Here is a 24,296-nt window from a genome sequence, read left to right as displayed (position 1 = left end):
CCTCCTCCCTGTGACCTTTCTTCTTCTCTCTCCTCAAGTCCAAATGCAGATTGTCTCTGTTCTCTCACTCTTACTTCTCCCCCTCTAATGGTTCTCTCCCACGACCCAAGGTACTTCCTTCCTTTCTTCAACCTCACAACCCACATTGCCAAATTGATGATTCTGTAACATTTTAATCTTTAATTTAATATATAATTAATATAGGGTAAATTACACAAATAGAAGAAAGTCCACAAACACCAACGCGGGCGGGAAAAGACAAGGGGCAAGATGATGGTTAAGGTTAGGATTGGGTCAGGGTTGGGTTTGAAAACCATGGTTAGAATTGGGTTGGTTGGGTTTTGAATTATCTTTATTTTTGACCATCGGATTTAAACATGTCATGTGTCAACCATCTAAGGGGCAAAATGGAAGATGTAAAAAATGTAGCAGATAAAAATCCTCTTCTTCCCTGTTTTTTTTCCAAATAGTGGTTCTCACTTTGTCACTCTCCTAGTGCTTCCTTGGATCTCGAAACATGGCTAATTTGAATCCGATGGTCAGTTTGAAAATCCGATATTTAAAATTGAACTCCCATAACCCTAAAAGTCCTCCCCTATTTATCTCTCCTCTTTGCCTCTTTCTTTTCGTCCTCTCTCTTCTCTCAAGAAGGTGCTTCTCCCCCAATCGATCGCTTGCCAGAGAAGTTGCCGGAGACAGCAACCAGAAGCTGTCTCTTGGTAGCTGTCTCTTAGTAACCAGGCACTCTACTTGTTGTCCCCTATCTTTAAACAGATCCGGAGGATTCCCTATTATTAGGAATGCCATTATTCTGTGGATTGCATCTCTCACCATTTTCTCTTGCTGTTGTTAGTTTATGATGAAGTTTAGCACTTAATTTTATTTTGATCAATAACAAAAGGATTTAGGTAAATGAAAAAATATAATGGTAGAGAGCATTGGATGGAATAGAAAACAACTATTAAGAGAAAGCACACACACATACATGAAATGAGAGAAAGCAAAGATCACATTGGCTATACAATCATTGGAAGCTCTCACCACCAGTCAACCCAGGGTTAGCTTTTTGATGCTTTATACACTGGCTTTCAATTAGCTGACCCCATATAGTTGGGATATGGATGAGTTGATTTGAGTTCTACCCTGACTCTCAATTAATTAATTTTTTGTTTGTGGCGTTGGCTTGTGTATATTAAAATTATGATTATCCTGAAAGGGTTGAATACAAATTAGCTTGCAGTACTTGACAAATGGTAGTAATGGCCATGTTATGAAGTGATTTTTATTTGGCCCATTGTTATAACTGATTTTAGGTATGTCCAGAACTATTTGATGTTTAAAATAATATCTGTAGTTTTTGACTGCAGTTTCAATCCCATCGATTCCTTCATATGGTTTGAACTATATGGATCTCCATCTGACCGTGATGATGACATCATTGGTAGTGTAAGTTGCTGATTTCATTCTTCCCCTTCCCTTCCGCCCCCCCTTTTTTTTCCCTTTGTTTACAATAGCTACTGTTTTTTGGACTTCCTGATTTTAGGAACTAAATAATTATGCAGGTTATTTAGTCATGGTATGTCATGGGGCGTTTGGGAGCATTTAACTCTTCTAATTTGCAGGTCCATGAATATTTCTCTCTTTCTGTCATCTTTGAAAAACTTGGAATCCTAGCTTTTATAATTTTTAGAGAAGATAATTAGTCAGCAATTCTTCCAAAATCATAGTTTCTATGCTCCCTCATTGAAATTAGAGCACCCAAAGACTAGAAGTACCGAAGTGACTTCTAACCGCCGACTATAGATTGAGTGCCACTTTTAAACCCTGCCATTAGCATTACCACGCACTTGTACTCCACAGATAAATGAAGTGCATTATTTTGCACGTAGAAATGAAGCTAGCATCTGCTTTAGTGATGACTTTCTTCGTTCCAAATTGGATTGATTGGTTGTAGAGTGGTGCTGCTATAACTGCGAGGACATATGTTTTTTTAATATATTTTTAGAAGCAAAGATACTCATTTTATGGGAGTGTCTGAATGACACCTCTTAAGTATTTAGAACTTGACACCTTTTTAGTTGCCCCTTGTATTATTGTCAAAATATCTTTAAGTTAAGGGTATAAAAGAGTTTCCAAAAACAATTTGAAAGTGACGTATCATTGTCATTGTCATACACATTTTTCGATTATACATGTGAAATGATAATATTTATCCCTCATTGGAAAAATTATATGTTATACTAAAAGGGCAAAAAAGTAAGGTCACAAATTATTTGATAACTTGAGGGTGTCAATAAGAAAATCCCTTAGAATTACACCATATTATGTAACTGAGTGAAGTCAAGTAGACTCGACAGCCCAATCCCTTGGTCAGGTTGACATCCACCCCAGTCTTAACAATATTTGATTCTCGTCCTCCTACTGTTAATGGAACAAACTAACATTTGCATGTTATGCACTGCAGTTGGCAAATACATCCATGGAGTATAATCCTCTCTATGATGCAGATAAAGGATTCAAAGTAATGCCATCATCATTCCACGATATTGGTGATGTGGAATTTCAGGACAACTGGGGCCGGGTTTGGTAGGAGTCTTGACTGTATCATTGCTTTCATAATGGAAAAGTTGTGTTCTTCTAAATACTAATGCATACAAAGAGCTAACAGATTTGGACTTGTCCAACAGGGTAGACCTTGGGACATCTGATTTCTTTGCAGTTGATGTGCTCCTCAATTGCTTAACTGTATTGAGCTCTGAGTAAGTGTACAAGGAATGTTGTTGATTGTTGGAGAAGATAATTACCTTTTTATTGCTTTGAAACTAGTTTTTGGAGCTTGATAACCTGTCATCACTATTTTCTAACCATTGATCATAAATTTACTTTTTAACTTTCTGACAGATATATAGGTATTCAACAGGTGGTTTTTGGTGGTCGGCGCATGGGTGATTGGGAAGAAGGTATGACGAGTCCTGAGTTCGGATACAAGTACTTCAAGATCTGAAGTGAGAATGGATGTAGATTTATTTAATTTTTCCAAGCCTATGCGTATGTGGGAAGGAGCACCTCAAAAACGAATCCTCTTGAACACCTAGATGAAGTTTTTTATTTCTCTATCGGGTGCTTGAACTTTGATAGATGTGGTAAAGGGTTCAACAAGTTAATCCACAATAAATGAGATCATGCAACATTGAATAGCTGATTCTTCAGTAAGTCAAGCAATTCCATCTGGGGGTTTGGAAACCTTACCTTGCTAAAATTTTAGCTTTGCTTAGGAGCACCCACTGTCCTAAAACTGAAAGAATGTATGCTTTCTGAAACATTTGAGAAATGTTAATTATCCTTCACCTGTTTCTTTCCTGATTTTCGTTTTTGCTCCTTCCACTTGTAAACTTTGTTTGTTCTAACATTGCAATAATATCAATGATATAATCAATACAAGATCTAATCTCTGTTAACTCCAACACAACTATGTTAAAACAAGGTTTTAAATCCTACTTTGGGAGTTCGGACTAATTTCTTAGAAGCTATGCCAGTCAAAGACCTGATGAAGGCCATTATTTTATCCCCCCACTTTAAGGAAGAGTGACAAGATCTGGCTTCCTAATGGGACTCTTGTAGCCTACTCCTTGTGGCAAGCTAGGAATCACCTGCTTATGAACAAACTGTATGTGAAACCTCAACCTTATATTTGACCAGTTTGTAGAATTGAGCTATTAGCTGCCCAGCCTGTGACATCTGATTTGAGGCCGCTTAACCCATATATATGGCCTAGACTATCTCAAGAAAATAGCTTCGACGATACATATCTGATCATCTCTGATCATAGTCTTTTATCTGGCAATGCTAGATGGTGTGCTATTTTGTTATCTCCAGGTTCAAATCAAATCCATGCCAAAGTCAGAGATGGATGTGCACCTGTGCACTCAAAGCAGAACTAAAGGGTATTCAGGTGGCTTTTGATCTGGTCAGGGACAACAGTGAACTTGCTCTCAGATGTGTTTGATTGGCTTGAAGTTATTTCCCCTTTTTCTAATTTTTTTTTTTTATTTGCTCTGCTATTTTAAGAACTTAAAAATTGTTTGTAGGTTATCTCACTAAAGTAGAATGCATACAGAGCTAACAGATCGATTAGCCAACAAATCAAACACGGAAAAACTATTTATGGATATTGTAATTAACATTGAATCCTTGTTATCTTTCATTTTAATATGAGGTTTATGGTTTACATTAAAATAAAATCCTATCAATTTCAACCAAGTAGCTTCTACTACTCTGCGAGCAGTACAAATACAAAAGGCCATGCAACTACTGAACAGTCAACAGCGTGCACCCAATTCCATCAGTTTGGTTTTTTTTTTTGGTGTGAGCTTGCTGGGCTTTATCCACTATGATATCTCCTGCATCATCTCAACAAAGTGTCTGCCTTTTTCTTCAATGTGACACGTTTTTCTTCAAGTTTTTCTCCCATCATTTTCCCTAATCCAATCATCCTTTCTCTTCTCCCTAATTTCCTTGGTCTTGTATCCTCATCTACGTGAATCTATTCGTTAGTCCCTATCGATGATATTTTGGGTTGAAAGTCTGGGCTGTTTGGTCTGTTCTGGACGCAACTCTCTTGTGATTCATTCCGTAATAGTGGGGTCCTCAACTCTTGCGGGGAGTGACTGCAGGTGAATTGATAGGTGGAACTTGATGGGGCTCGTTCAAGCTGAGATGATGCTGACTAGGACGAGGAGGTTTTTTTTGTTTTTTTTTTTTATCAAAGAAGGTGGAGAAACGCCTCTGCCACGCGCTTTATTTAAAGAACCTAAAAAAGTTTTCCCTGCTATTAAGAATAGCAGAGTTTACAAGAAAGGCCGGTGGGTCAACCCACCAAACTTTAGACAGACCAACCAAAGAAGCTCCTTTAGCAAGTACGTGAGCTTCACCATTACTAGAACAGGGCACAAACCTAAACATTACACTAGAAAAGCCATGGCATAATGCCAAAATATCCTGAACTGTTACATCAGTCGCCCAATCCAGAGCCTTGGAAGTATTGTTCAGGCAATTGATAAGGCCAAGAGAGTCAGAGTAGTAGCAAAGATGCTGTAACGAGAGACTTCTACCCAGCAATAAACCGTCCAGAAGAGCCTCGACCTCCATAGGTAAAGCAGATAGGCTACAGCCAGTCTTGCATTTGGCAGCCACAAACTCCTCACGATAACCTTGAATGATAACACCCCTGCCACCACAAGAAGAATTAGTTTTCCAAGTTCCATCAGAGTACACAGACCAGCATGAGGCTGGTAAAGGGGGATGAGTAGTCAGGGGAGGGGGGGCAGCTTGATAATTGCACTGGTTTAAGTTCAAGTAAAACCCGCCTTCCATTGCAAATTGATAAGCACCCTGGATGACAGCGTAAGGTGAGATGTTAGTATGGGAAAAGACCACACTGTTTCTGGCTTTCCAGATATGCCAAATCAAAGATATCCACTGAAAAATAGCATCATCAGAGGAAGGAAACTGATCAACCACTGCAAGAAACTACTAGGTTACTTCAGTCATTGATTTCCCCTGAATGCTAGGGTGTCAAAGCGAAAAGAGGACACCCTCCAGCAAGTGGCCACAAAATCACAATGAAACAGTGCATGCACAACCGTTTCTTCATTGTTTAAGTAGATGGGACATAAGGGGCTAGTTGATATGCGCCTATCATAAAGCAAGCAGTTCACCGCTATTAAATCTGAACAACACTTCCAGAGAAAGACTTTTAGTTTGGGAGTAATCTTGAGTTTCCAAAGGTGTTTCCAAGGTAGCTTACAAGTGGAAGGTCCACCTAAAGGTGAAACAGTCTCTTGGACCTGGAGTGCCAGGAAAAAAGCCGACCAAACAGAGAACATACCATTGGTAGCAGCAGACCAACACCAAGAGTCAGTGATAGCAAAAATACTGATTGGGCTTTCCAAGTATTCCATGGCCCGAGGGGGAGAAGGAATAGCTCCAATGAGGGAATTAGAATCCATACCTACAGTCGTAACGCCGTGAGTGAGACTGTTCAAAGCTATCTCAGTTAAAGGTATTGAACTTATTGCTTGCTTTGGCCGTGGTCTCGCTGACTGATTTAAGACCAACGGACGAGGGGCCCCAGCTAGGGTATCAAGCTCCGACAGAGTATTAGACCCAGTCAGAGCCAATGGCCCAAATGACAGATCAGCCCAAGAGGGGGGAAAGGTCCAAATATAGGATTAGATCCAAACCAGTTTTCAATTCCAGTGGAGTTAGGGGCCTCCTTGTTTAAGTCAAGGGGTTCCGATTCTGTCTCAAAGGACCCACACTGGTCCTTGGTGGACCGACTTGGCAAGGCAACGTCATCAGCATCATTAGTTCTCCGGTGAGAGGGGGATAATTTTTATGACATCAGTCCCTTAGCGACACGCTTTAAGTTCCGAGCACCTCCCAATAAGGCCACCTGCACTCCTCTAGGTCCAAATTGCATGAAGTCAACAACGTTGGGACGAAGGTAGCTGTGAACTAATTCACTCAGATTGTAGCTCCAATCCTCAAGTTGATCTGGTTGAACAGTCTGACGAGGTTTGTCTCCCCCATTTGATGAGTATAAACATTCAAAAGCCCGTTCTCGTTCAATGATAATGGTTTTCGCCATTAGCCTTAGTTGCAGTGCCACCGGGGGGCGTTTAACAGAGCTTCCAAGCTTAAGCCATTCTCCGAACATAGCAGCAAAACATTCTTGCCGGCATTCATCCTCAAGCTGGTGGAACAAGGCTGATCGGGATCCTGATTCCTTAGAGTTTTTTGCCAGACAATTCCTCTGGTCATGGCCAATAATACCACAGAAGAAACAGAATGATGGCACCTTCGCATAAGCAATCTCAACCCAGTAAGGATTCAGTCCCTCTCGGTTGATGCGCATACACACTCTCAGTGGAATATCAGTACACATAGACACACGAATTGTGAAAGATTGGCCAAAATCCCTTAGTCCCATAGGTAGGCGGACATCATGGAAGATCCCCATCTTACATGCAATTTGCTCTGCTACAGCACGAGTGTGTAGATGCATCGGAAGTCCATACAAGTGCATCCAGATCTCCATCCAATGGAATTGAAGTTGCTTCGATGATGTAGTTGGAATCCATTTCTGAAAAGCAATAAGATCTTGTTTAATAAGCCATGGCCCTAGGATGAGAGCTGTCTTTACCTCCGTCGGATGCTCCAGTTGAATCAGGAACAATTTATGGCCAATTTGTTGGACTACCAGTTCTCTTTTAATGTTCCAAGCACTTGATAGTGCCTTAGATACCATCGGCGCCGTGATTCTCTTACTGGTAAACACACAACCGACGATCACATGAGACCAATTAACTGGCCCTAGATTCAGACCTAGTTTGCTAATGGCTGTATCTGGTAGAGCCAATAGCCGATCTGAGATGTCATCATCAGCTTCAATCGGTGGATCATCCATTTCTGGTTCCCACTCCATCCCTACAGATATCAACACAAACTAGAAAACAAAAGGAGTTGGATCTTATATCCTCGACCAGAGAGGATGATCTTAGATACCAGATCACAAAATCTATGGTTCAAAGGACTCCAGCCATGGCCGTTTCTGGCAGTATTAAATCCTATAAACAATAAGGAACCACAAATGAAAGTAAAGATTCAAGATCTATCAGAATAGTAAGCAATTGCTAATACTTACTAAAACCGAGCAAATGTGAGTAAAGTGTTAGCAGAGCAAATCTCGGACAAACAAATAGGTAAACACTACTATTATCAACGTAACACAGATCGTAGCAGCTTTTAGATGTAGATCTAGCAATTATAACAAACAGAAGCTTAAAAAAACTTTATCACTACCAGATTGCATTCATAGCTATAATACCGCAGTAGGAACCAAGAGAAACCAGCTAACACAGAACAGAATAAATTGCAAATCACTTCAGTGTGATGTAAATAGGATAATATCTAAAATGGCCAAGAATACGGCTTAGGAAAGCTAGCTTTAACAAATCTAAGAAGATCAGCCCCCTCAAATTTCTAAAGCACAAAGCATATGTGTAAGTACCGTGGTCCCTCGAGATGAGGGTTCCTCAGCCCTTATAGTATATGGCGACATAGGGTTTTGGGAGATACATGTGTGTGTGTATATGGATATGGATAATATTGTCAATGTATAATATTGATAAATAGGGGATTGGGATCATGCATTAAAGTATGCTAATGTAATGTGAAGTCGCCACCTAGGGTTAGGGCCTAGGACCCATTAAGTGTAGCCCTATCCGTTGTGAGCGGAATCAGGCTACGTGACTCCATATGGTCTGACCAAAGGTTCGAGCAAGGGGTCAGGTTACGAGTGTGGGAAGGTGTTAGGCACCCACCTCGCCCGGCCGAAGCCGGTCTCTTTGTGTTAGATGCTACATAAGGACGAATGTTCTCTCTCTTTTATTACGGGGATGGGGGATATTATGGACTACATTCAGATGCTATGAATTGAACTAAAGCATAATAAACTAAACTACATATATGAAAAATGCGGGCTAAAACGATGAAATATGAAAGGACTACAATGAATCAACAAAAATGCAGTAATTATACCTGTATGGTTGTATTCCCCTAGCTCAGGGGAGATAGACGAATAGACTGACACCGATTCTTTCTCGACAGAGTAATAGCTCTTTCAAGTGATTTGGAGAGGGGTAAACAGACAGAATAACGTCCGTAATAAAGGAGTTTTGATGGTTATCCATGCACAGACGGGATAACAATGCTAAGGAGCAAAAGCGCTCTATACTCAGAGGGACAATCGAAGGATCTGTCTGCCACAAGAAAACTTCAAGCACTCACACTCTCATGAGAGAAGGAGGAGAAATGAGGGTGAAAAGGGAGGAAAAGGGGCTAGGAATCACTTGGGGAGGGTCTCTCCACCCAATCTTCCTTGGGAAATGTGGGAGGGGACCCTCCTATTTATAGGGAGGGACTCCTTCTCTCTCCTGGATGGATAAGTCCTCCACAGCACCGTGGAGATGTCCACGGCGCCGTGGGTGACATCAGCAGGCTGATGTCACACCCCCTCATGGCACCGTGGAAATCTGGTACACATCCCCACGGTGCCATGGGAAGGCGCCCACGATGCCGTGGGAAGGAGTTCACGGCGCCGTGGGAAGAGTCCACGGCGCTGTGGGAGCGCAATGCCATTTTTCCTTGTTTTTGGGCCTAAAATGGGTCATTTTGTGCTCAGCATGGTTCTTAGTCTTTATGGGTCAGGTATCTTGGGTCTAAAAAGAGGGGGAGTGCATTGTCCATCGTCCATGTCCCGTTGTCATCATCGCCAATTAGGGGGTGACAAAAAATCAGCGTCTACAGTTTGCCCCTCTTTGGCCGAGGCCTGTGCCAACAGCCGAAGGGTAAAGACAAAAGACCGACTAATTTTATCATCAAGAGCATGTACTACTGACGGTTTGCTTAAAGGCGACAGAGTTGCTAAAAACAGGTGGTTAATCACTATGAAATCTTTCGATAATCCTCAAAAGAAAAACTCGAAAGAACCAAATCTTTATCTTGTGAGCATTGCTCAAACAATTTTTGAGGGTGATAAGGCACCACTCGGCCCACAAGATCGAATATGAGGGACTCCATTGGGATAGAATTTTGAGGGTGATAAGACAGCACTCAACCTAAGATCTAAATAAGGCACCACTCGGCTCGAAGATCAAATTTGAGGGTGATAAGGTACCACTCAATCGAAAGTCAAACTTGGATGGTTATAAGGTGCCACTCGACCGAAACCATCAAGTTTGGAGGGTGATAAGGCACCACTCGACTGAAGATCTAGATAAGGCACCACTCGGCCCACAAGATCGAATATGAGGGACTCCACTGGGATAGAATTTTGAGGGTGATAAGGCACCACTCAACCTAAGATCAAAATAAGGCACCACTCGGCCTGAAGATCAAATTTGAGGGTGATAAGGCACCACTCAACCGAAAGTCAAACTTGGATGGTTATAAGGTGCCATTCGACCAAAGCCATCAAGTTTGGAGGGTGATAAGGCACCACTCGACTGAAGATCTAGATAAGGCACCACTCGGCCCGAAGATCAAATTTGAGGGTGATAAGGCACCACTCAACCGAAAGTCAAACTTGGATGGTTATAAGGTGCCACTCGACTGAAACCATCAAGTTTGGAGGGTGATAAGGCACCACTCGACCGAAGATCTAGATAAGGCACCACTCGGCCCGAAGATCAAATTTGAGGGTGATAAGGCACCACTCAATCGAAAGTCAAACTCGGATGGTTATAAGGTGCCATTCGACTGAAACCATCAAGTTTGGAGGGTGATAAGGCACCACTCGATCGAAGATCTAGATAAGGCACCACTCGGCCCGAAGATCAAATTTGAGGGTGATAAGGTACCACTCAACCGAAAGTCAAACTTGGATGGTTATAAGGTGCCACTCGACCAAAACCATTAAGTTTGGAGGGTGATAAGGCACCACTCGACCGAAGCATTCAGTATTGAGGGATTTCACTGGGCATTTTTTATTTTTTTATTTTTTTTTTTGTTTTAATGTTCTTTCTTCTCTTTCTTTCTTTTCTTTTCTTCTTTCTTTTTTTTTTTTTTCTTTATTTTCTTTATTTTCTTTTTCCTTCTTTTTTTTTTTTTTCTTCTCTTTTTTTTTTCTTTTTTCTTGGTCCACGGCGCCGTGTGGGGGTCTGCAAGGCCCCGTGTATGGGCGGCACCGTGCTTGCACGGCTCGGCGTGCACGGCCCCGCGTGCACGGCTCTGTGCCAGACTTCACAGCTCCGTGGGCAAACCTCCACGGCGTCGTGGGCCGCTGTCCCACGGGACCGTGGAGAATTCCACGGCGCCGTGGGCGCGATGGAGAGTTTATAAATAGAGGGCTCCCTCCCTCATTTCTTCACTCTCATTTCTGCTGCGAAGCTTTGCTGTTTTTTATTTTTGACTTCACTCCCTTTTTATTCACTCACATCATGTCTTTCCGCCGACGAGGACGCCAGTCTCACCGGGAGCCACTACTCGGTACTACTGCTTGCGATGCACGAGCTGCATGGTATCCTTCAGGGGTTACCTTAGCCGACACTGCCCGCCATGGTTGCCGCTCCATATGGGGCCAGGTCAGTACTCTTACTCTTTCCCTTTCAATTTATGCATTTTATTTATATTAGCTTCATACCTCACCGCATAGATTCGAGGTAACGTCCCTAGATTCTACCCCAAACACCTAATGGCATGCAAATTTAAGTAACGCCTCTAGATATCATCCTAGGCACCTAGTGACACGTAAATCAAAGCGAGGCCATCAGACACTACCCTAAATGTCTTTTGGCATGCAAATCTAGGTAACGCCTCTAGATACCCTCCTAGGCACCTAATGGCACGTAAATCAAAGCAGGGCCATCAGATACCACCCTAAGGATCTTTTAACACGTAAATCTAAGTAACGTCTCTAGATACCATCCTAGGCACCTAGTGGCACGCAAATCAAAGTAAGGCCATCGGATACTATCCTAAGTATCTTTTGGCACATAAATTGAGGTAACACCTCTAGATACCCTTCTAGGCACCTAGTGGCATGCAAATCAAAGCAAGGCCATCAGACACTATCCTAAATATCTTTTGGCATGTAAATCGAGGTAATGCCTCTAGATACCATCCTAGGTACCTAGTGGCATGCAAATCAAAGCAAGGTTATCAGACACCACCCTAAGCGTCTTTTGGCACATAAATCTAGACAACGTCTCTAGATATCATCCTAGGCACCCAGTGGCACGTAAATCAAAGCGATGCCATCAAACACTACCCTAAGTGTCTTTTGGCATGCAAACCTAGGTAACACCTCTAGATACCACCCTAGGCATCTAGTGGCATGCAAATCAAAGCAAGGCCATCATACACTACCCTAAGTGTCTTTTGGCACATAGACCTAGGTAACACCTCTAGATACCATCCTAGGCACCTGGTAGTAAGCAAATCAAAGCAAGGCCATCAGACACTACCCTAAATATCTTTTGACATGTAAATTGAGGTAACGCCCCCTTTTTACAGTCTCTCCCTCTCTCTCTTTTTTTTTTTTTTTTACTATTTATTTAATTATTGTCCCAATTATTTTGGTTAACCATTTGCCTTATTTTTCTTTTGCAGGGCAGCCCCCTTCCTTCGCCCAAGAAGTATTGTGGGTTGGAGGCTGTTTTAGAGGGGTACCGCACACTCTGCCCGACTGTACAGTCGCTGGTGGTTCGGACCGGGTTGGGACACATCTCCTCATCCCTAGCCCGCGAGTTGGACAGCCCGACTGCGAGGGCTCTGATAGAGAGGTGGTGGCCGAGCACCCATACATTTCACCTTCCCTTTGGTGAGGTGACGGTCACCCCCCTAGATTTCTACATGATCACGGGATTACCCTTTGGTGGGGTACCCGTGACACTGACTTCGGAGGAGAGGATTATAGCCTCGACGGAGCCATCAGAGCGCCTGGAGTATAACAGGCAGCAGTTGGGGATTGCCGTTACAAGGAGAGAGATCCCCGCGTCGGTCCTGAGGGGTGCCTGAGATGAGAGGGTTGTTACAGACCAGTCACCGTCCGTCCTTCAGGATCAGCAGGCTCGATGCTTCCTCCTCTTCTTGCTGGCGGAGGTGATCTTCAGCGATATGACGGGTACGGTGATAGCCGATGCCGCATATGTTCACTTCTTTGAGCACTTTGACGTGACTGCAGGCTACGATTGGGGGGATTCAGCGTACGCCTACTTCCTAGATATGCTAGACTATCTGGTTGTGGGGTCGTCGAACCTGATCGGATTGCTACGTCCTATGGGTTAGTTCTCTCAACTTTGCCTTTCTCTCTTTCCCTTTTTTTGTTTTTATCCCATTCTTATTTATTTGAGCTCATTTATGGTTACCTATTACAGACGTGGAGCTATGAGATCCTTCGGTTCTGGGTCCCCACTTTCAGACCTGGAGATGACCCCGGAACCACCTTTCCTCGGACTACGCGATGGCGTAAGTCCCATTTGCTCAGGAACGGTTGCCATAAGGACCTTGGGTCCATTCGCGGCCTCCTGAACGAGCTGCAGCCTACCGAGGTAAATCTACAGTGGTTGCTTATCTTACTTTCTCTTTTCTTTTCTTTCTCTCTTTTTTTTTTGCATTGATCCTGACTCTTACTTGATAGGCTTCTCTCCGCCCTTATTTGGGGGAGATGATTTTAGAGCCGGACATGTTTGACAGGGTCTCAACTCTCTCCACCCACAGGGTCCTTTTTGAGGGCCCATGGGGGTTTGCCTTTTACTTTAGAGAGCGAGTGTCCCTGCAGTGGTCTGAGGCTCGCTTGGTGCCCTGCCCTCCTCCTGCTCGGGTCCATCAGCCAGCCTTGATGGATCAGGATGAGATCGAGCACTGGAGGGTTGGTGAGCCTGCGACTGGGCTGGTGCTAGCCAAGACGGACTATATCGACTTCCTTCTCCGAGAGACAGTCTGCGTCCCCCTCACCCGCGAGGGACCTCAGGTAAGATTTTCTCCATTTTTTCCTCTTCTCCTCAGATTGTTAAGTTAGCTTTTATCCTGATGTGTTTCTTTTCTTGACAGTTTCCAGGTCGCCCCATGATTCCAGGGGTCTATGGTGGTGGGAGCTCTTCTTGCGCCTCCCGAGTAGGGGAGGTGGAGTCAGGTGTTGGGCCTTCTGGAGAGGTTCCAGCCCTGCAGATTACTGGTCCAGATGACCACATTCCAGGGTATCATTCGTGGTTTATTCGCCACCACAAGCCTGGGCTCCCGTTGAATGCAGCCATGGTCTTCCAAGCAATATATTGAAGGATGCTTGAATGTCGATGACTTGGAAGTCTATGGTAAAGCAAGCTGGTCCAATCTTGACATTGGTGGTAAGAATCCCAATTACCTCCTTTCTGGAATTGTCGTATGCCCTGATGGTTTGACTGGATGACTTCATCTTGTCTAGAGATAAACCCATGCATCTGGCTGCTTTGAGGGGCATTACATTGAGGGCGGACCCATTGTCTATCAGAACCTGGGGGACCTGATTGTTGTTACATTCCACCGTAATGTAAAGCGCCCGGTTGTGATTCTTTCCTCCTGGGGGTAAATCCTCTTCTGAGAAAAAGAGTGACTGAATGGCATAAGTGGCCCCCACTATGTGAGATAATTCCTCAGGCCCCATTTCTATGGGCACTTGAACCTTGGTAAGAGCTTTCAAAACAGCTTCTCGGTGGGTTGGTGACGCCATTAATAATCCCCAGATTGAGATGTTAGCTTGGGCTTTCTTCAATTGGTCTAGTACTTGGTTTTGTGGCTCAACAACCACCGTTGATTAGCTAGACCGATGTTTTTCCATTGTCAACTCTTTATTCTTGAAGTTTTGGCCACTCCTGGTTTCCGCCACATCTGACTCTCTTTCTTTGATGACCAACCGGACTGGGTAAAAGTCTCCATCTTCTTCGTCACTCTCAGTGATGATAAGAGGACCCTTGGGACAAATTCGGGTTTTACCTTCTTCACCAGATAAGGCCACAATAGACTTCCAGGCCTGATTTAGGATTCCTGATAAGGTTTCTTACTTTTCAGCAACCTGCTGGACTATATGAGATTCTTCTGGTACCAATTGGCTAATGGCATGAAAGGCTTCCGAAGCCGCTTGGTACATCTTTCTTGCTTCCGCCAATGACTTATAGAAGTTACGATCCTTCTTTTCTCCTTGAGAAACTGAACTTTCGGACCTCTCTTCCGGGCTTGAAATAACTGGGTGGATATTCCCTGTTGGGTCATTTATTGTTCCTCCCTCATTGACATGACACATATAGAAATCATCATGTGCTCTTGCCCACGCACGGTATTCTCTGTTACCCTGATTTGGGGACGAAGGAGGAGTCCCACATAGGTCTTGTGCCAGAGCTAAAGTTAGCTTTACAGAGTTTTCCAAATGATGGATTGCTTGAGGGAGCGCCCACTGTTCTTTAACAGGTTCCAACTGTTGAAGCTCTTCTTGGTACTTATCATCTAAGACCACCATTCTCATGAGCATTTCCTGGATTTTATCCACATCCCGGTGGATCTTGTTCACCTGGAATGATAATTCCCATGGTGCGAGTTCGCAAATGTTCTCGTACTTCTCCAGACGCATCCTTGGTTGCTAAGGTTCCTCATCCTCTGTTTCTTCTTCCCCTTCGGACACTTCATCATTGGATTCCTCTGATGCAGATTCTTGCTCACTTTCATCTTCTTCAGATGATTGTTCTTCTTCTAATGGCTCTTCCCCTTCAACATCGATGTCCATGGGAAAAATACCCCTGGTGGGGTCATTCTGAAATTCCCCAAGGCCGATATCATTGATCCATGCGTCCCATGTTTCACTTCTTCGGAGTGGATCCGGATAGGAGAATGAATCCGAATACAAGACCAGGTCTTCTGGAGGAGTTCCGAACAGATCACAGGCCAAAGCATTGACTAACCAAGTCATGTTTTTCAGCTCATGGAGGATTCGAGCGAGTACATCGCTCTCATTTGGCATCACCAAGCTCTCACAACGTGCTGCGAAGTAACTACACACCAGATCTGGAAATAGAGAAGTAGCCTTGTACAGGATCTCTTGAGTATTGGTGGAAACATCGAGTATATCTGCGACCTGGTAGAAAGCGCTCATGCTCCAACGCTCGAAATCTTCTTTGGACACCGTCCAATCGCCTCTGGGGACCTCTGGAGATGATATCTCCTCATCATCTCTGCTTTCATCCTCATCTGATGATATGGGTTGAATAAGGCTGGTAGGGTCATTATTATCATTGCTTCCGATGTTATTTACCCAATCCATCGCTTCTATTCCTTTGTCCTCCATCATTGGACTTTGCTCGGCACACTCTATCCACCCCTCGTGGATTTCTCAGTCGTCTACCTCATCTGAGCTGTTGTTAGTGTCCCCCCTTATATGGATAAGAGAGACTTCTTCAGTCAAAGCTTGTCCAATAGCCAGTGCTAAGACTGCTTTAAGGAGCTGAGGTGTGACTCTAGTGATTTCATTCCCTTCTTCTTCTTCAGGAACCAGGTGACATATTTCGGATGATGAGAAGCCATACTTACACAATGGTGTCATTGTCTCGAGACCCTCTAATCCATACTCCAAGAAGTCCAACTTTCGAAGCTGATTGATGGATGCTATACCTCTACCTTGGTCACATGGTTGCCCGCCTATTCGGATATTCCCGTCACAATTGGTTCGGGCGCAATAAACGCAAACCTGCATCCTTTCTGCCCATGCTTGCCGTGACTGCTCATCTCTTCCTAAATACCACGGGATGGACTGGATCAATGTAGTAGGATCTTGGAATGGTGTCTCTTCCTGCAACATGTTTACTGACCCTGTAGATGACTCTGGGGAATGGGTCCCCTTCACCAGTGGTTGTGAGATTTTCCATGCAGGTATCTGGTATTCTACCCATGTGGCACCTTCTGACTTTGGATGATAGAAAGGGGAATCGGGCCGATCCACTTCCTGAGACACCTCTTGTCGAATCTGTGGCTCTTTTTCCTCCTTAAGTTTCTTGGTCAACATTGTTATATAGACGTGTGCCTTCATTAGCTTCCTCTTCCCGACTGGATGAATCAAAGTGGTAGGATCTGCTTACTCGGCATCCTCTTGAAGCATGTTTACTCTATGGTTAGGTAGAGGATTTGTGGTGACATTTGGCGGCTACTTCTTCTGAAGTTCAATTTTTCCCTCGTCAATCAAGTCCTGGATCGCATGCTTAAGAGCTAGGCATCTATCCATATGATGGCCTTGTTGGTCGTGGTAATGACAGTACAGATTGGGCTTATACCAGGTAGGTGGATTGTTCAAATCCACATGCCTAGGAGGAACTGAATTGATCATTCCCTGCTTCTTGAGCTTGGTGAATAACAATGAGGGTGTCATTCCTTCAAAGTTGAAATTCCTCCTGGATGCTTCAGATTCAGTTTGGATCACAAGAGGGGTGGATCCTGCGCCTACCACCTGAACTTCTGCCGCGTGGCTGCTTGTCCCTACAGTATTTCCTCCTTTGGCTCTTGGGCTTTTCCTTGCCGAATAGCTTCCTGAGGCTTCACGGGTCAAACCCTGATTCTGCCTTTCTTTAAAGATCTTGTCTTCAATCTTTTTCCCAATCGTCATAAGAACATCAAATGTTTTGATGTGTTGGTAGTATATCTTCTCACGGTACTCCCCATACAGATTTTCTAATAATATTTCGACCTGCTCCTCCTCAGTAGGGCGGTTCCACATTTTTGCGGCCTTCTCCCTGAACCGCATGATGTAGTTTGAGAACTCTTCACTTGGTTCTTGCCTCAAGGTTTCCAATTCTCTTCGAGTAATATCCATCTCGGTGTTGTACGAATATTGCTTAGTGAAGGCTTTAACCACAGAGGCCCATGACTGGGTTTGAGTGTGATCAAGCTGAGTTAACCACCTCAAAGCAGATCCGGCCAAAGAATACAAGAACGCCTGTCCCATTTGATTTTCAAAAAGTCCCCATGATCTGGCAATGGTGGTAAAAATCTTGAGATAAGCCCTAGGATCTCCCGATCCATCAAACTTATCCAATTTCCATTTGAAATCTTCGGGGATTTTCCCCTCGGGAAAGAACACCAGGTCTTCTTCATCTTTTTCTTTGACTTTGCCCTTGACAACCACTTCCAACTCGGCTACTTTTTCTCTCATTTTCTTCTCCCGTTCAGTCTCAGGAGGGTCCATAGGGTGGCTATCTTCCCCTTCTTCTACTGGTATGATGATTGGAGTCTTGAGGGTTGCGGGGTTGATTTTTCGGACTTCTTGCTCTGTTTGTTCAGCTATGGATCCGCCTCTAGATAGTTCATTGACCGACTGAACTAGTTGTGCCATAAGTTGCCGCATTTCGGCCATGTCTACTTGCAGCCTATCCACTCGATCTTCGACGTGACTTCCAGACAAGTGATCCTCCGGAGGATTCATGTTACTCACAAGTGATATCTCAGAAGATGAATTAGAAGAATGAGAAGGAATCAGGGATCTTGAGGAGAATGGCTTGCTGGCTCGAGCCAACCTTCCGCCGCGTCGAATCCAGATGGATAAGGACGGAATCGTGCTTCTACAAAAGAGAGAAGAATACCTGGTTTAGACCCTAAGAAGGCTAAAAAAGAATTTTATTTTATTTTATTTTTGTCATTTTTTCTTTTTGAGTTTTTATGATTTTTTGGTATTTTATAACATTTGTTTCATATTATTTTATTATTTTATTCGACTCAAGTAATCGGAGTGGTCATCAGAGTTTCAGCAGACTCCTTCTGAGACCAGACTTCGAATGCCGTCATTGCCCAAGCATTTTCGAACACACAAAAAAAACAAACAAAAGAAAGATCTTAGTTACCGGGTTATTGATGATTATGTCTAGAGTCAAAATGAGATGCCCTCTTTTTTTTTTTTCCGAGGGACATGTAAGGTTCCATTATATGGAAGTGGACTTCCATTTTTCTTTGAGGGACCATCGTGGGACTATGGAATTCCTTATCTTTGGTGGCATCTCATATCAAAACTAGGTTAATCGTCAAATGACCCTAAACTCGGTCTTTCTTATAGTTAACAAAGGTTAGTTTGTGTCGCACCCTAATCATATGTGGTCTATTTTCCTACATGATGCATGTAATGGGTAGGCTTCCATAGGACAGAACAAGGCCACGCTTGACAGAACCGATATACCTATCGCTCGTGATCGCGAATTGTAGGCACGTAGTTCTTTTGATATACATGGAGAATAGGTCACACAAACTCAGAGTAATCGAGCTAGTGCCTTTTTTGAGTGGCAAAGCACTCCACAACACACTAGTGAATACCCTCGCTGGTGATTCTAAACTCGTATAGTAAATATCCAGGGCTGTAGCTTCGCCGTGAATTACCCATGACTACTCATGGGGTCCAACGACTAACTACGGGGGTAAGAGGGGTTCCCATGCAGTGTATGTGTGCAAGAAAGTGGTACAGGAAGCGGCTATCATCCGATCTCAGAGTACTTAGTATGACGTGCCTCACCTCCCCGGGGGTAAAGGCATGACAGGGAGTACCCTCGCCATTTGATTTCACTTCGAGCACTATGCATGATGCGGTTAGTACGCACAGGGGTTAGACAGACAAACATATTATGGTATTTATTTATTTATTTATTTTTTATTTTATTTTGTACATTTTTTTTATTATATTTTATTATTATTATTATTATTATTATTTTTATAAAAGTTTAGAGAGAACATTCTGTCATTTATTGATAGCACCTATTTAGAGAGTTTGACCTCGGGTGGACATCTGTCCACCATTTCCCCAGTGAAGTCGCCACTGTAAGTACCGTGGTCCCTTGAGACGAGGGTTCCTCAGCCCTTATGGTATATGGCGACATAGGGTTTTGGGAGATACATGCGTGTGTGTATATGGATATGGATAATATTGTCAATGTATAATATTGATAAATAGGGGATTGGGATCATAAATTAAAGTATGCTAATGTAATGTGAAGTCACCACCTAGGGTTAGGGCCTAGGACTCATTAAGTGTAGCCCTATCCGTTGTGAGAGGAATCGGGCTACGTGACTCCATATGGTCCGACCAAAGGTTCGGGCAAGGGGTTAGGTTACGAGTGTGGGAAGGTGTTAGGCACCCACCTCGCCCGGTCGAAGCCGGTCTCTCTGTGTTAGATGCTACATAAGGACGAATGTTCTCTCTCTTTTATTACGGGGATGGGGGATATTATGGACTACATTCAGATGCTATGAATTGAACTAATGCATAATAAACTAAACTACATATATGAAAAATGCGGGCTAAAACGATGAAATATGAAAGGACTACATTGAATCAACAAAAATGCAGTAATTATACCTGTATGGTTGTATTCCCCTAGCTCAGGGGAGATAGACGAATGGACTGACGCCGATTCTTTCTCGGCAGAGTAACGGCTCTTTTAAGTGATTTGGAGAGGGGTAAACAGACAGAATAACGTCTGTAATAAAGGAGTTTTGATGGTTATCCGTGCATAGACGGGATGCTAAGGAGCAAAAGGCTCTATACTCAGAGGGACAATCGAAGGATCTGTCCGCCACAAGAAAACTTCAAGCACTCACACTCTCATGAGAAAAGGAGGAGAAATGAGGGTGAAAAGGGAGGAAAAAGGGGCTAGGAATCACTTGGGGAGGGTCTCTCCACCCAATCTTCCTTGGGAAATGTGGGAGGGGACCCTCCTATTTATAGGGAGGGACCCCTTCTCTCTCCTGGCCAGATAAGTCCTCAACGGCGCCATGGAGATGTCCACGACGCCGTGGGGGACTTTTCCACGGCGCCGTGGGTGACGTCAGCAGGCTGATGTCACACCCCCTCATGGTGCCATGGAAATCTGGTACACATCCCCATGGTGCCGTGGGAAGGCGCCCACGATGCCGTGGGAAGGCGTTCACGGCGCCGTGGGAAGAATCCACGGCGCCGTGGGAGCGCAGTGCCATTTTTCCTTGTTTTTGGGCCTAAAATGGGTCATTTTGTGCTCAGCATGGTTCTTGGTCTTTATGGGTTAGGTATCTTAGGTCTAAAAAGAGGGGGAGTGCGTCGTCCATCGTCCATGTCCCGTTGTCATCATCGCCAATTAGGGGGTGACAAAAAATCAGCGACTACAATATGGTTCCAGCAAGCCCAAACCCAAGTAAAAAATGCTCCTTTGTTTTTGTAAGTATGCAATATGGAAAGATAGAAATGAGTGAAGAGAGGAAAACAACACAAGTACATGTTGTGGTTTCGAGTCAGTTGATGGGTGGATTTATATATTACAAGCTAAGGGTTTAGGGTTTAGGCTTTTAGGGTTTGGGGTTTGAGATTTGCCGTTTAGGGTTAAGAGTTTAAGGGTTTAAGGGTTTAGGATTTAGGGTCTAGGGTTTTTGGGTTTGGGGTTTAGGGTTTAGGCTGAGATTTCCATAACTGCGCGGATCCCATATAGTACGCCATCTGATCCTCACTAGTAAACAACGCAATGTGGGGAACATTTGGTGGGGTACCGGAGTTGAAGAGGAAGACCAAGAAATAAAAAAAAAAGACTTTGCTTCCATTCCATCCATGCCCGACTTCCTTTAAAATTAAGTTTCAGACCAGTAATTACTAATTGATGTCGACGTTACTTCAATGAATACTCCTCATCCTCCTCCCTGTGACCTTTCTTCTTCTCCCTCCTCAAGTCCAAATGCAGATTGTCTCTGTTCTCTTACTCTTACTTCTCCCCCTCTAATGGTTCTCTCCCACGACCCAAGGTACTTCCTTCCTTTCTTCAACCTCACAACCCACATTGCCAAATTGATGATTCTGTAACATTTTAATCTTTAATTTAATATATAATTAATATAGGGTAAATTACACAAATAGAAGAAAGTCCACAAACACCAACGCCGGCGGGAAAAGACAAGGGGCAAGATGATGGTTAAGGTTAGGATTGGGTCAGGGTTGGGTTTGAAAACCATGGTTAGAATTGGGTTGGTTGGGTTTTGAATTATCTTTATTTTTGACCATCGGATTTAAACATGTCATGTGTCAACCATCTAAGGGGCAAAATGGAAGATGTAAAAATGTAGGAATAAAAATCCTCTTCTTCCTGTTTTTTTCCAAATAGTGGTTCTCACTTTGTCACTCTCCTAGTGCTTCCTTGGATCTCGAAACATGGCTAATTTGAATCCGATGGTCAGTTTGAAAATCCGATATTTAAAATTGAACTCCCATAACCCTAAAAGCCCTCCCCTATTTATCTCTCCTCTTTGCCTCTTTCTTTTCGTCCTCTCTCTTCTCTCACGAAGGTGCTTCTCCCCCAATCGATCGCTTGCCGGAGAAGTTGCCGGAGACAGCAACCAGAAGCTGTCTCTTGGTAGCTGTCTCTTAGTAACCAGGCACTCTACTTGTTTTCCCCTATCTTTAAACAGATCCGGAGGATTCCCTTTTATTAGGAATGCCATTATTCTGTGGATTGCATCTCTCACCATTTTCTCTTGCTGTTGTTAGTTTATGATGAAGTTTAGCACTTAATTTTATTTTGATCAATAACAAAAGGATTTAGGTAAATGAAAAAATATAATGGTAGAGAGCATTGGCTGGAATAGAAAACAACTATTAAGAGAAAGCACACACACATACATGAAATGAAAGAAAGCAAAGATCACATTGGCTATACAATCATTGGAAGCTCTCACCACCAGTCAACCCAGGGTTAGCTTTTTGATGCTTCATACACTGACTTTCAAATAGCTGACCCCATATAGTTGGGATAAGGCTGAGTTGATTTGAGTTCTACCCTGACTCTCAATTAATTAATTTTTTGTTTGTGGCGTTGGCTTGTGTATATTAAAATTATGATTAGCCTGAAAGGGCTGAATACTAATTAGCTTGCAGTACTTGACAAATGGTAGTAATGGCCATGTTATGGAGTGATTTTTATTTGGCCCATTGTTATAAGTGATTTTAGGTACGTCCAGAACTATTTGATGTTTGAAATAATATCTGTAGTTTCTAGCTGCAGTTTCAATCCCATTGATTCCTTCGTATGGTTTGAACTATATGGATCTCCATCTGACCGTGATGTTGACATCATTGGTAGTGTAAGTTGCTGATTTCATTCTTCCCCTTCCCTTCCGCCCCCCCTTTTTTTTTCCCTTTGTTTACAATAGCTACTGTTTTTTGGACTTCCTAATTTAGGAACTAAATAATTGTACAGGTTATTCAGTCATGGTATGTCATGGGACGTTTGGGAGCATTTAACTCTTCTAATTTGTAGGTCTGTGAATATTTCTCTCTTTCTGTCATCTTTGAAAAACTTGGAATCCTAGCTTTTATAATTTTTAGAGAAGACAATTAGTCAGCAATTCTTCCAAAATCATAGTTGCTTTGCTCCCTCATTGAAATTAGAGCACCCAAAGACCAGAAGTACCGAAGTGACTTCTAACTGCCGACTATAGATTGAGTGCCACTTTTAAACCCTGCCATTAGCATTACCACGCACTTGTACTCCACAGATAAATGAAGTGCATTATTTTGCACGTGGAAATGAAGCTAGCATCTGCTTTAGTGATGACTTTCTTCGTTCCAAATTGGATTGATTGGTTGTAGAGTGGTGCTGCTATAACTGCGAGGACATATTTTTTTTTAATATATTTTTAGAAGCAAAGATACTCATTTAATTATGGGAGTGTCTGAATGACACCTCTTAAGTATTTAGAACTTGACACCTTCTTTTTAGTTGCCCCTTGTATTATTCTCAAAAGATCTTTAAGTTAAGGGTATAATAGAGTTTCCAAAAACAATTTGAAAGTGACATATCATTGTCATTGTCATACACATTTTTCGATTATATATGTGAAATGACAATATTTATCCCTCATTGGAAAAATTATATGTTATACTAAAAGGACAAAAAAGTAAGGTCACAAATTATTTGATAACTTGAGGGTGTCAATAAGAAAATCCCTTAGAGTTACACCATATTATGTAACTGAATCAAGTCAAGCAGACTCGACAGCCCAATCCCTTGGTCAGGTTGACATCCACCCTAGCCTTAACAATATTTGATTCTCGTCCTCCTACTGTTAATGGAACAAACTGACATTTGCATATTATGCACTGCAGTTGGCAAATACATCCATGGAGTATAATCCTCTCTATGATGCAGATAAAGGATTCAAAGTGATGCCATCATCATTCCACGATATTTGTGATGTGGAATTTTAGGAGAACTGGGGCCGGGTTTGGTAGGAGTCTTGACTGTACCATTGCTTCCATAATGGAAATGTTGTGTGCTTCTAAATACTAATGCATACAAAGAGCTAAAAGATTTGGACTTGTCCAACAGGGTAGACCTTGGGACATCTGATTTCTTTGCAGTTGATGTACTCCTCAATTGCTTAACTGTATTGAGCTCTGAGTAAGTGTACAAGGAATGTTGTTGATTGTTGGAGAAGATAACTACCTTTTTATTGCTTTGAAACTAGTTTTTGGAGCTTGATAACCTGTCATCACTATTTTCTAACCATTGATCATAAATTTACATTTTAACTTTGTGACAGATATATAGGTATTCAACAGGTGGTTTTTGGTGGTCGGTGCATGGGTGATTGGGAAGAAGGTATGACGAGTCCTGAGTTCGGATACAAGTACTTTAAGAACTGAAGTGAGAATGGATGTAGATTTATTTACTTTTTCCAAGCCTATGTGTATGTGGGAAGGAGCACCTCAAAAACGAAACCTC

The 24,296-nt window shown here is 42.9% G+C and overlaps 1 long non-coding RNA gene and 1 pseudogene across 1 annotated transcript; both read left to right on the top strand.

Moving 5' to 3' along the window:
- Positions 1 to 990: 990 nt before the first annotated feature.
- Positions 991 to 3,067, top strand: LOC122647600 (annotated as a pseudogene).
- A 19,457-nt stretch (positions 3,068 to 22,524) lies between these two features.
- LOC122647605 lies at positions 22,525 to 24,270 on the top strand. The gene is made up of 5 exons (XR_006330934.1): positions 22,525 to 22,653; positions 22,770 to 22,829; positions 23,678 to 23,799; positions 23,901 to 23,972; positions 24,115 to 24,270. It is a non-coding gene; the product is annotated as an uncharacterized LOC122647605 (long non-coding RNA).
- Positions 24,271 to 24,296: the final 26 nt, after the last annotated feature.

This window comes from Telopea speciosissima, unplaced genomic scaffold, assembly GCF_018873765.1.
Source record: "Telopea speciosissima isolate NSW1024214 ecotype Mountain lineage unplaced genomic scaffold, Tspe_v1 Tspe_v1.0086, whole genome shotgun sequence".
NCBI classification, from domain to species: Eukaryota; Viridiplantae; Streptophyta; class Magnoliopsida; order Proteales; family Proteaceae; genus Telopea; species Telopea speciosissima.
This window is presented reverse-complemented; position numbering and strand designations above follow the sequence as displayed.